Here is a 12,681-nt window from a genome sequence, read left to right as displayed (position 1 = left end):
TAAGACTCAAATCTTCTCTTTCATCAGGAAACAAGGTATGTCTCAAGCTCTGGGAATGTGGTTGATCATTTGTGGGACCTGAGGGCAACCAGATGGCTTATGGGGTGGATACCATTTCTGCCTACCTATGGCCTGAACAGTTGTCCTTGTGACAGTACTCACAATGAGTTTTCTTGAACCCTTTATACTAAACAAATGACTATGAGTTTTATGATTTTATGACTATGATTTTAATGTGAAAAATTCTTGATTCTGGCCACAGAGTGAAATTATGTGCTCTTCCAGGATATCAGTTTTCTGTCTACAAAATGAGTGAGGGGAACTTCAAGATTCCTCCAAGATTTAAAATGGTTTAATTGTTTGCTGAGAGATGGCAGGAAAATCAAAACTCTAGAACAGGTGATATGTTTTAAATTCCATGGAATCAGGGCACAGGACAGCCATCTAGCTCCCAAATACATGAATAAGCATAAGAAGCCAAACATTTTATACTGTTATATTCATGAGCTATAAATCTTTCGCAACCAGATTTAGTTTTCTTTGCTTTCCACTTATGAGGGCGTGTTCAGAGAACCTTAGTAGTAGTATACCATGTCCCCCTTTTTATTACTAGAGTTATCAAACTCAGGAAAAGATAATGAAAAGATTTGTTTTATGTTTTAAATAAGTCACCAGAAGCCAAACAAATGGATCATAAATCAAGGGTTCTAAGCTAGCTTTATTTTTCTTGTGACTTTTGAACCACACCCAAAGGTGGAGAAGAGCTAAACTGAGGCTTATTTTCTTATTTGAAGTTCAAAGTTAATCTTGTTTATTTTAAAAATTCCCATCTCAGAATTAGAAATGTTTGTTTTTCAAGAGTGAAATCATGGGGGCATGAGATTTTATAAAAAATGGTCTCATATAACATAATACAGATACAAGTAACAATCTTAGAGTATAATGAGTGAAAATAATTTGTATCCAATCTTTGGAGAGCAATAGTTTTGATCAATATAATTACTGACTTAAAGCATTATTTTGGCCTGACCAAATACATCAGCAAATTTATAATCTCTTTGGGGTTCGTGAGATTATTAACGTGTTTCTTTAAATTTTTTTGAAAATTATTTATAATAATACATCCTAAAATCTTTGGAGTAATTTGTTCGGTTACTAATTAAGTGTCCTCTGGCAGAAGAGTGGATAATAAAATAAAACCTCAGAAAAATAAAAGTCCTGGAAGCTAGTCTTCCTTGGGTCCCCATTAATTTCAGGTTTTAGTTCTATGCTAATTTGCAATTCGTTTGTAATTCTTAAGCCCTTACCTTAATAATGGCAGGTCATTTTAATATCAGCTCATTAAACAGAGAATGAGAAAAGCAAAGGCAAATAAGTTTTTGGATAACTTTTAAAACCTTGAACTTATTTTAAATATCAACCTGACATTTTGTACTTTAGGGTTTGGCCTCAAACACAATTTAAACCAGATGGCAAAAGGGCACAATAGATTATGATAAATTCTTAGGAATCTTAGTGAAGCACCCAAAATATAATAGGATATAGTTACCAAACCATTTTATCATATATTCAAGTTCTCTTCTGTGGTACCTTGAATAAATTCAATTGATAGTTCAAAAAATTGAACATGGTAATAATTTATCCGTTAAATTTTTTGAAAGAAATAGATGGTTAAATGTTAAAACATATTTAATAATATAAAATAGTTTGGAAATAGGCTTACCTTTTCTCTACAAGGAATTTAATTTCAGTAGACTTTTCTACTGAATTATGTTCATGCTATCATGCCTCTCTTTTAAGTAAACTACTTTGGCATTCATTTCTTTGCTTACTTAAAAATATAGGACCAGTTTATTTCTAAAGTATTTTTCTTTTTGTTTGTTTCCCTTAAAAGAGCAGCAAACTTTCATTTTAAAAGGGATCTACTACAAAGTGGAAAAGATCTAATCTAAGAATAAGTACAAACCTTTTTAGGAAGAATAATCACGGTACAAAAGTTATTAGAGTAATAATTTATTCAGAAAGCAGCATTTGTGTCTGAAGATGGTTACAAATGGGAATGGAAATAACCGAGAGGAAAGAACAACACATATTTTGAAGATGAGTTGCCATTTCTTTTTGTAAGGATTTGGTAATGCCAGGGGCATTATTTCTTTACAAGGTCAAGTTAAATTTCTTTATGTGTGGTGGTCTGCCCTCTCCTGGGCCAGAATAATATACAAAAGATCCATTTGACTTGTAAAAAGAGAAACTCAGCTCCAAAAGAATAAAGTATTTTTTTTAAGTTAACCTAGTATTAAAATCTTAATATGTATTCATGAATGTAATAACTTCTTACAGACTGTAATCCTTGTTCAAATATTTGAGGAGTTCTTAGGTGTGGTTGTTCCATTAATTTTCTTCTTATCTCCCTTTACCCCTTCTATTACAAAATAAACACAGCTTGCCACTTGACATTTTCCTTGACCTCTCTTTTTAAAGTATTTTAGAATTAACTCATAGGCAGAATGTCCCTCTTTGCCTACAGATTTTTCCATTAGAATTTTCTTTAAACATAATATGAATTTGTTAAAGAAGAAAATTAGAATAAAAATAAACAAACCATTAAATATTACTTGTAATCCTTTCAAAATAACCACTATTAATATTTGGGAGTCGAATCCTCCAGACATTTATGATGTATAGTTATATATGTAACACACTAACTTAAAAAAGGAGGACACAGAATACATACTTTGGAATGTTTTTAAAACTGAATGCATGAAGAAAAGATTTGTGTTTGACATTTACAAAACTTTATATTGCTATTTAATCATTGTAGTGCTCTGTGTCTCTTTTGCTCAATTACACAGTAATCTCCTTTGGGACAATGGCTGTGCTGAATTAACTTGGAATTTCTATTGTTCAGCATAGCATTATGTCCTTACTATACATTCAATATTTTGGAACAGTCTCATATATATTCTGACAATGAGTTGCTTTGGAAAGTATGTCCTAAAGGAAAAAAGGAAAACTAGACTCTATCCCCTCAATATAGGATTAAGATAAACCAAGCAAAATGAATCTAAGTAGTGGATAGTATCAATATATTTTAGCTATAACCACAATTAGAGTAAGTGATGTTATATATACAAAGTCATTTTGTAGATATGATAAAAGAAGTATTTGAAATTAAATAGGTGCCTTCAAGGAAATTCTATTGTTAATAGCTTATTTACAGTGCTGTGATTTCTGTTTCACTCTCCACAGTTTTGAGGTGTATAGAAAATGCCTCCTGGGATGTCTTCTCAGCCCATTAGACTTCTCTTTGGTATGACTTAGGTGAGATCTATTTGCTGGTATAAAATTTAGACCCTGGGGTGCCTGGTTGGCTCAGTAGGTTAAGTGTCTGCCTTGGGCTCAGGTCATAATCCCAGGGGCCTGGGATAGAGCTTCATTTTGGTCTCCCTGCCCAGCAGGGAGTCTGCATCTCTCTCTGCCCCTCCCCTTCCCATGCTTCTTCTCTCTCTCAGATAAATAAATAAAATCTTTAAAAAAGGGCGCCTGGGTGGCTCAGTCGGTTAAGCAACTGCCTTCGGCTCAGGTCATGATCCTGGAGTCTCGGGATCAAGTCCCGCATCGGGCTCCCTGCTCGGCGGGGGGTCTGCTTCTCCCTCTGACCCTCCTCCCTCTCATGCTCTCTGTCGCTCATTCTCTCTGTCTCAAATAAATAAATAATTAAAAAAATCTTTAAAAAAAAAAAGGTAGACCTCAAACAGTGTTACTCAAATATACTGACATTTTTTTATCTTCCAAGTAACAGTACTGTGTAGTTTGGGAAGTTAGGCAAAACAGCACTACTCCACCTGGTTGCTTGGAACTCTAGGCGGCAGAAGTTCTGCCAACTCAGAAATACGGCTTCCAAGGCCTCTCTGTTACAGTGAGCCCTAACAGGGGAGACACATACATGAGTTTTATAAGAGCGCATGACACTTTCGGTCACATTCTATGATAAAAACTCGGTCATTTTGCGATACCTAACTGTAAAATAGACTGAGACATGTAGTCTGTGCTCTAAAAAGAAAATGTAGATTTGGGTTAGCTACTGGCAGTCTCTGCTGTACCTCTTTTATGAGAATTGTTTATGTCTTTGCAGGGATGAGATGCCCTTTCTATTTACATTAGTATATAACCCTCCTCCCCACCTTCGTTGATTTATTAATGGTGAATACCCAACATGTCACAAACTGGGCCAATCAGATTTAGATTCTCCTTGCAGGGAATTAAAAAGTGAGATTCACAGGTCTTTCCTGTACGTGGCTGGAACTAAAGCTGTTAAACTCATGAGGTTCCAGGAAGAAGAGGGGGAGGGGTTGCAGATGGGATGAGAATGAAGCAAAAGAATGCAAAAAGACATGAGACATTGGGTTTCTGCTGACTTTCCAATTGCTATCTTAGTTCCTTCCAAAAGTCTGACTGGTTATTCTGTCTGATTCATGGGATGAATTTATATACTGTTCATTAATTCTTATTTTTTAATTTGACTCAAGTTGATTTCTGTCACTTTAAACTAGATTTTTAACTAAAAGAGTATGTTGATGAAAAAGTTTCTACTGAATGGGAATTAGACAAAACCATTATTAATCCTGTTCTCATACATGTTAAGTGTCTGCCTTTCAGAAAATGATACCTAACTGAGCTTTCCCCCATCTGCAAAATATGAACAGTAATTCACACTCTTCAGTGTCCTTCTAGGCTTTTAACATAAAGCACAGAATACAGTAACAGATATACTGTGTATGCTTAGTAATTGATAGTTATGATAATGATAAAAAGGATGATGATGATGATGATATTTATAGATATCAAATGGCACTTGTTCTCTGGTACATTGACTTCAATGGAACCAATGGACAACTGCTGTCCATGTGTCCATGAGGTTGTGTTTTCTCAGATTTCCAGGTGAGACCAAAACCAAGTGGAGTGTGGTGTTATCTCATTAAGGAAACTGAACCTCTGTGCCAACTTTTGTAAGCTGTCTAGAGCTAAAAGTCTTCTAAAGACAAGAAAACATTTTAAGAAAAACTCATCTTAAATCAAATAGTACCAATTATATAATAGGAAAAGTATATTATTTTCTCAGATTATTTTGGCCAATGTTGTTTTAAGTTCAGTTTCCAGGACATGATTATATCTATAACTACAATCTGCCTAAAAAAATCAGGAAAGTAAAAGATTTGAAAATATGTCTGTCATTTCTAAGAAATGTAAAAATAGCAGGTACAATTTAAACTGACTAACTCCATCTAACCAACTCACTGAATTAACCATCACTCTCCATGGGCAATGTAATGAAGTATACTTAATTTAATTCTACTTAACCAAGTCACTGAATTAACCATCATTCTACATTCTTACTATATTTCACATGAATAGATGCCTACATAATCTTGTATGATCATAACTAGTGGGCTATTGTCTAACTCATGCATAAAATAAATTCTAAAATTCTTTTGAATAAGAAACAATAAATGATTGGGATGTAGTTGAAAATTCTAGAAGAGCTTGGCACTAAAAGTGCTTCAAACACACACACACACACACACACACACACACTTTAGAATAAACCAAATAGGGAAATGTCAATGCTGCTGTGGGAGTGTGGGATCTGCAATAAGATGACTAAGTTTTGATCAACCAAGCAATGTCCAAATGAAAGTAGTTGGTCATGAGTCAAAATCTTGTTCAATGACTGTACATTCATTTATATATATATATATATATATATATATATATATATATATATATATAATTTAAAGATGTAAATGGTATCTTTTTAAATGATAGTTCTCTTTAACTTTTTTTATTAACTGGCTAATTGCCTATGCCAATTGCCTATCTCATTCAATCACAGGGGACTTACTGTCCTGTTAGTTGATGCTTTCTATACCAGATTCTTTCTCAGTTCAGAGACTATTTATCAATAATGCTTAGACTCCTGAGGAAATTGTGCTCATTTTTTTCCTTCTAACTCAGAGAAACCATGCCACTGGAAGAACTACCACCGACTCCAGGAATGCTGTGGTGTATTTAAATGTCAGAGGAATGGAGTACAGTTGCATAAGAGTGCATCTTATTCAGGACTCTAAAATTACAGATGGTAGTCAGAAAAAACAGATACATAAGAAATGAGGGAAATAGCCATAGGTATCCTGAACCTGTGTATTAGAGTTTTAGGAAAGGAACAAAAGTAACAATAAACTTGATTAAAGAAAAAAAGTAAGTAATGCTGAAAGTGCCAATTCATAATACCCCAAGTTAGAAGGCTTTCCCAATATTGATGTACAATCCAGAGGCAAATTTTTTATCTTATCAAAACACTTCTCCACAGCAACAACAACAAAGTAAAGTCAAAAGACCAAAAACAGAAAAATAATATTGCCAATTCATATCACAGACCATGAGCTAAAATACAGATCAACTTGAAAATGATCAACAATTCAACTTGGAAAGGGAGCAAAGAGTATAAATACAAATACAAACATAAAATTTGCCAAAGAGCTATGAGTGGTCCTTAAACATATATAAAGACTTCACTTTCACTAAAAATATGAGAAGTGCAAATTAAACCAAAACTCTTATGTCATTTTTTATCCCTATGAGACTGGCAAAGATCAAAGTTTGATAACAGATATTCTTGTCAGGGTGAACAGAAACAGGTAATTTCATACATTGCTGATGGGAATATAATGTTCCTATAGCCCACAACACTAAAGCAATTTGGCAATATATATTACAGTGCCAACATGTATAACCCTTTGTCCCTGTAATTCCAAACTTTTAACTTATATACTCCTATTCTGTCAAATGACTTTTATAGCATTGTTGTCATAAACATTGGAAATAAAAATTACATGGCTACATGGACGATCTGATATACATACAATTGAATTCCATGTGGCCATATAAAAAGTGATTTTCATTTCCCTTAGCCAAGAAAACCCTTCCACTACAAAGCAACTAAACATAATGCATTAATTAATAATAAAAAATTTCAGATACTTGGCTAAGTTTGCAATAAAACATGAAAATGCCTTAGAAGCCAAAATGAAGTTAAAGCACAAACTGGGAGCTAAGTAGGTGCACAAATTCAGAGGTAAGCAGGTGCTAAAACTAGTGGTTGCCTAAAGAACTTGCTATTCCTTGGCTTCAGTGCCAAGAGCCATGTAAGACAGGAGAAAAGGCCAGACTGGTGCATTGTGGGAAGTTGAATCAGAGACACCCCCCCCTCATAAAAATGGGACGCCAAAAGTCTACAACCTTAATAAAAATGTTGGGTAGGGGATGGCAAGACCATGTAAACATAGAGAACATGTATATATTGACCATGGCTGTGATTCAAAGAATAAAATATTGCCTCTTAGAAAATGGAATCACAAGTTAGCTCCCATTGATATCTCAGTGTGACCCAAATTCAAACTAACAGTAACATTTCAAAGACCTCAAGCAAAGAATTTGAGTGTAGTCTGGGTTGATATTGTTCTTTGGCAATGGGGAAAAAAAAAAAGAGGAGAGGGAACCTCCTCTTGAGGTTAACTTACGAGCAAATTGGATATATCCTGAAAATAAATTGATTTAATAGATTACAGAAGAAAAAACAATGTGATCATCTATCTGATCATCTCAATGCAGAAAACATTCAACATCACTTGAAATCAATTTATGTTAAAAATTTTTAGGAAATTAGGTATAAAAGAGGATTTGAAAAATCTGATTTGATGTACCTACTCAAATGTACAGCAACCTCAAATTTGATGGTAAAACATTAAAACCATTCCCTTTAAAATCAGGAACAAGGAAAGGAGAACCACTTTATCATTTACGTTCTGCTTATACCTTGGTATTCCAGCCAGCAAAGTAAGAAAAACAAAAGGGCAAATTATTTAGAAAGAATGAAAAAACACCTTACTTTTTTTATAGATGATATGACCACCGAAAAAGAAAATCAATGTAATCCCCTAATAAATCATTTGAATTAATGAGAGAATTTAAAGACATTACTTCAAAAAGTATCAACACAAAGCTGTCAATAGTTTTTCTGAAAACCAGGTACTTAATTTTAAAAAGAATAGAATTTAAAATAGAAATAAAATCCCCACAGAACAAAAATATGAAAACTTATGGAGAAATTCAGCATGATATATCATGTTTGTGTATGGATTACTTAATGTTGTAAAAGTATCAATTAATGGGGCACCTGGGTGGCTTAGTCGGTTACATGTCTGACCCTTGGTTTCGGCTCAGGTCATGATCTCAGGGTCATGGGATCAAGCTCTGCATGGAGCTCCACACCTAGGCGTGGAGTCTGTTTGTCCCTCTTCTTCTGCCCCTGTTCGCCCTCTTTCTGTTTCTCAAATAAATAAATAAAATCTTGTTTTAAAAAGTATCAATTTATGGGAGTCAACAAGTCCAAAGATAGACATAAGACATTGTAAGAAGAATAAAGTGGGAGGCTTTACCTTAATGGGTGTCAGCACGTTTTTTATTAAACAATAAAAATAAAACATGCAAGAAACAGACTACTGAAATGGAAAGAAAGCACCCCAACAGACCTATAATATAGACATGTGATATATAACAGAAGTAGATGGAAAATCATTGGGGATCAAGTGGACTTTTAAATAAATAACACTCATATGATTAGGTATCCAAATGGAAAAATAATGAAATTTGATCCCTACCTCAAACCACAAACAAAAATAAATTCTGGATGGAATGTGAAAGCCAATTTTATATGGTAGTATAGGACAATTACTTTATAATCTCAAGACAAATAAGTATTTTAAAAAATGAAACACAAAACTAAAACTAAATATAAATTAAAATATTGATAAATTCTACTACACTGAAATAAGAAATTTTTATATATCAAAAGAGATCATAATGAAAATGAAAAAAATAAGCTATTGAGTGGGAGAAGATATTTATGACACATATAAGTGCAAAGAATTCATGCCTAACTATTCAAATAATTCCTACATTACTCAATAAAAAGATAACTCAAAATGGCATTTCACAAGAGGAATACAAATAATTCATAAAAATAATTTTAAAAAATAGTGTAAAAAGGGCTATAAAAATGGAAACTACAATGATATGTCATTACATAACTACCAGATTGCTTGGGAAAAAAAAAAAACAAAACAGACTGATTCAAGAAGTGGTAGAGACTTGGAGTAATATGGTTTCACTCATACGTGGAACATAAGGAATAGTATGGAGGACCACAGGGAAAGGGAGGGAAAACTGAATGGGAAGAAATCAGAGAGGGAGACAAACCATGAAAGACTCTGGACTCCAGGAAACAAACTGAGGGTTACAGAAAGGAGAGGGGTGGGGGGATGGGGTGACTGGTGATGGGTATTAGGGAGGACACCTGTGGTGATGAGCACTGGGTGTTACACGCAACTAATGAATCTTTGAACACTACATCAAAAACTAATGATGTGCTATATACTGGCTAAGTGATATAATAAAAAAAATTAAAATAAATAAATAGATAGGAACTGTTGCAGACTGCTGGTGGAAGTATAATTTTGATACAACCATTTTCAAAAACAATTTGGCATCATCTACATGAGCTGAACATAGACATACCCTATGACCCACCAATTCTGCTCTGTTAGGTAATGTTTGAGGCAATCTCTTTTGTCTGTGTTTCAGGAAATACAGGAATGTTCATATACGATTGAAATAGCTAAAGTTAAAAATAATCAAAATGTCTAAAAAGAGTGGAAAGGAAAAATTAATTGTGCTATGTTTCTTTTGTGGAATCCTATACAGCATTAAACAGGAATTAGTTGGAGTTTCATGTAAAAATGTTTAAAAGTGTGTAAAACGGGAAACAAGACAGAAAAGATGCATATGGCATGGTTCCATTTATATAAGATTTATGCATAGACACAACTAAACTCTACTGACCAGAAATACATATATGAGTGATAAAATGACAAACAATAGAAATAAAATTATTAACAAAAAAACCCCCAGGACAATGGTTACCTCTGGGAGGATGAATAAAGAAAGACTGGGAATGGACATGAAGGAGCTTCTGGAATGTTGAATGTTTTGAATCTTACCTGACTTATACAAGAGTCTGCTTTATAATTATTCTTTTGTAAAATTTATTTTTAATTTTTAATTATTTGCTTTATAATTATTCTTTAAATTGTGCTTACTACACATTTTATACTCTTTTCTGTGGTTATATCAAATGGACACATACTGCTGAGAAGAGGAAAAAAAACAAAGGACAACAAACCTGTAAAAAGGTTCCTAACCTAATATGTAATAATAAAAAAGAAAATTAAATGAGATGCAAATTAAATGAGATTTGCAAAGACTAAAAAGTATGGTGAGAATGTAGAAAAGTAGTGGTGGCAGTGTAAATCCATTATGAGCACTTTGGGAAACAATTCAGTATCATCTCATAAAGTTGATGGTTCTCATACCCATAACTCAACAATTCCACCATTAGGGACATTTTGTAGAGAAACTCTACCTTATATGCAGGAGACATATACAGGAAATTTAATAGCACTATTATTTATAATAGCAAAAAAAGGAAATAATTCATACAACTTACAATAGAAGCATGAATAATCCTATGTGGATTCCTATGTAATGATGAAAATTAATGAGTTATCATTATGTGCATTAGGATAGATGAATCACACACTTGATGTAAAAAGTATGTTGTAGAAAAATATATGCAGTTTGATTTCTTCTTTTATTATTGCTCAAACACATGCAATGTGAAAATAAGTAATCATATATATATATTTATACATACACATACACAATCTCTGATAAATCATTAAAAGTAAGAAAGTGGTAAATATAAAGCTTAATTAAAAAAAAAACTCCTGGGTGCCTGGGTGGCTGTCGGTTAAGCATCTGCCTTCAGCTCAGGTCATGATCCCAGGGTCCTGGGACCGAGCCCCACATCCGGCTCCCTGCTCAGTGGGGAACCTGCTTCTCCCTCTCCTACTCCCCCTGCTTATTCTATCTCTCTGTCAAATAAATAAATAATCTTAAAAAAAAAAACTCTGGATGATGAAAAAGAGGAAATTTGATTGGAGAGTTTTGCAAAAGGATTTTAAGTTTATTGGTAATGTTCTATATAAAGCCATGAGGCAGCTATCTGAGTGGCCATTTTATTATTATTCTACATATCTTTCATATGCATATGTATATGTATGTATGTATGCATATATATGTATATATATTATATGCATACACACATGTATGCATGACACAATCCTTAGTTTAAAAGAATTATGGGAAAGAAAAAAATAAAGATTGAGGTGACACTTTTTATATTTAAATGGAAAATCATTAAAAAAATTAAGTGGATATGTGTAGAGGATGCTATGATTAGTATGAACAAAAGGGCAAAATGAGACTAAACACATGTTTTGCTTATTTGTGTATGAATATCTTTAGGAAGTTACAAAGGAAACTGATACTGGGTTACTACCCAGAGGAACTAGGTATTTGGATGACACTTAAGTGGGAGGGATACTTTTCATTGAATGCCCTTCTGTAACTTTAAACTCTTGTACCAAGCAAATACGTTGCAACTGTTACAGTAACTACAATTTAAAAAATTTAAATATATGGTAATATCCTACCCAAATTTTTTGGTTAAAATTGGATCCTATGATGTATCCAAATGTGTGGGAAAGACTAATCTGATTTATATTCTACTAACAAAATAAACTAAAGCATTCTATTCCAGGCCTTCTTGCCTAGAGGGCATGACACAAGAAATGGGTATTTTCTTCTGTTGCCACAAAAAAGGGGAGTAGGGGAAAGCATGCTGTGATTATTATTTTTACAAATTGCAAATGATAAGCATGAAATAGAACGGGACAAAATTTAGTTAATGTCAAGCCAGAAAATCATACCAAATGTCAACTTTTCACAGACATTCTCATTAACAACATTTATGCCAGTCACATACATTGGTTTCCACAGAAACCAACCAAAATTTCCAACAGTTACTGGCTTTAAAATCTGACTTTCTAACAAAAACCGGCTTATACCCATGCAAAGCCCAAGGGTGAGCAACATAGAATAGAAGCAGCAGAGAACAAACATCATGAGCCAAAGTAAATCCACTTATGATGTAGCTTAACCAATTTTTGGAGGGTCATATTTTATAGCACCACCCATGATTATGGAATTTTCCTTCAATCAAGAATTGTGCTAAATTTAATAAATATATCATTTAGTTCTCTAAAACTGACAAAGCCTTCATTTCAATAAAATGATTATTCTATAATTTAACATTTAACCAGTAATTTAAAAAATGGCTTTAGGTAGGACAGAGCCAATTTATTACACTTTGTTCTTCAAGTTTCTGTATTGCCATGTAGTTTGCCTCTTTAAACTTCCTAAGGTAGTGCCTAAAATAGGTACTAAAGTTACCAATCTTGATATATTATACTAGTTAACAAACATTTGTGTGTCTATTGCATGTAAAATGCTCTACCAAGAGGTAAAGACATAGATGGAAAAATAACATATAGACTGTGCTTCATGATAGATTTGTCTGCTGACAAAGCTGTACTGTGACTGGGTGATGAAAGATAGATAAAGAAAATAAGTTCAGATTAGAGGCCCATGGAAGTTATGCTA

The sequence above is a fragment of the Mirounga leonina genome, unplaced genomic scaffold (assembly GCF_011800145.1).
Source record: "Mirounga leonina isolate KUSES-001 unplaced genomic scaffold, KU_Mleo_1.0 Mir_115, whole genome shotgun sequence".
In the NCBI taxonomy this organism is placed as follows: Eukaryota; Metazoa; Chordata; class Mammalia; order Carnivora; family Phocidae; genus Mirounga; species Mirounga leonina.
This window is presented reverse-complemented; position numbering follows the sequence as displayed.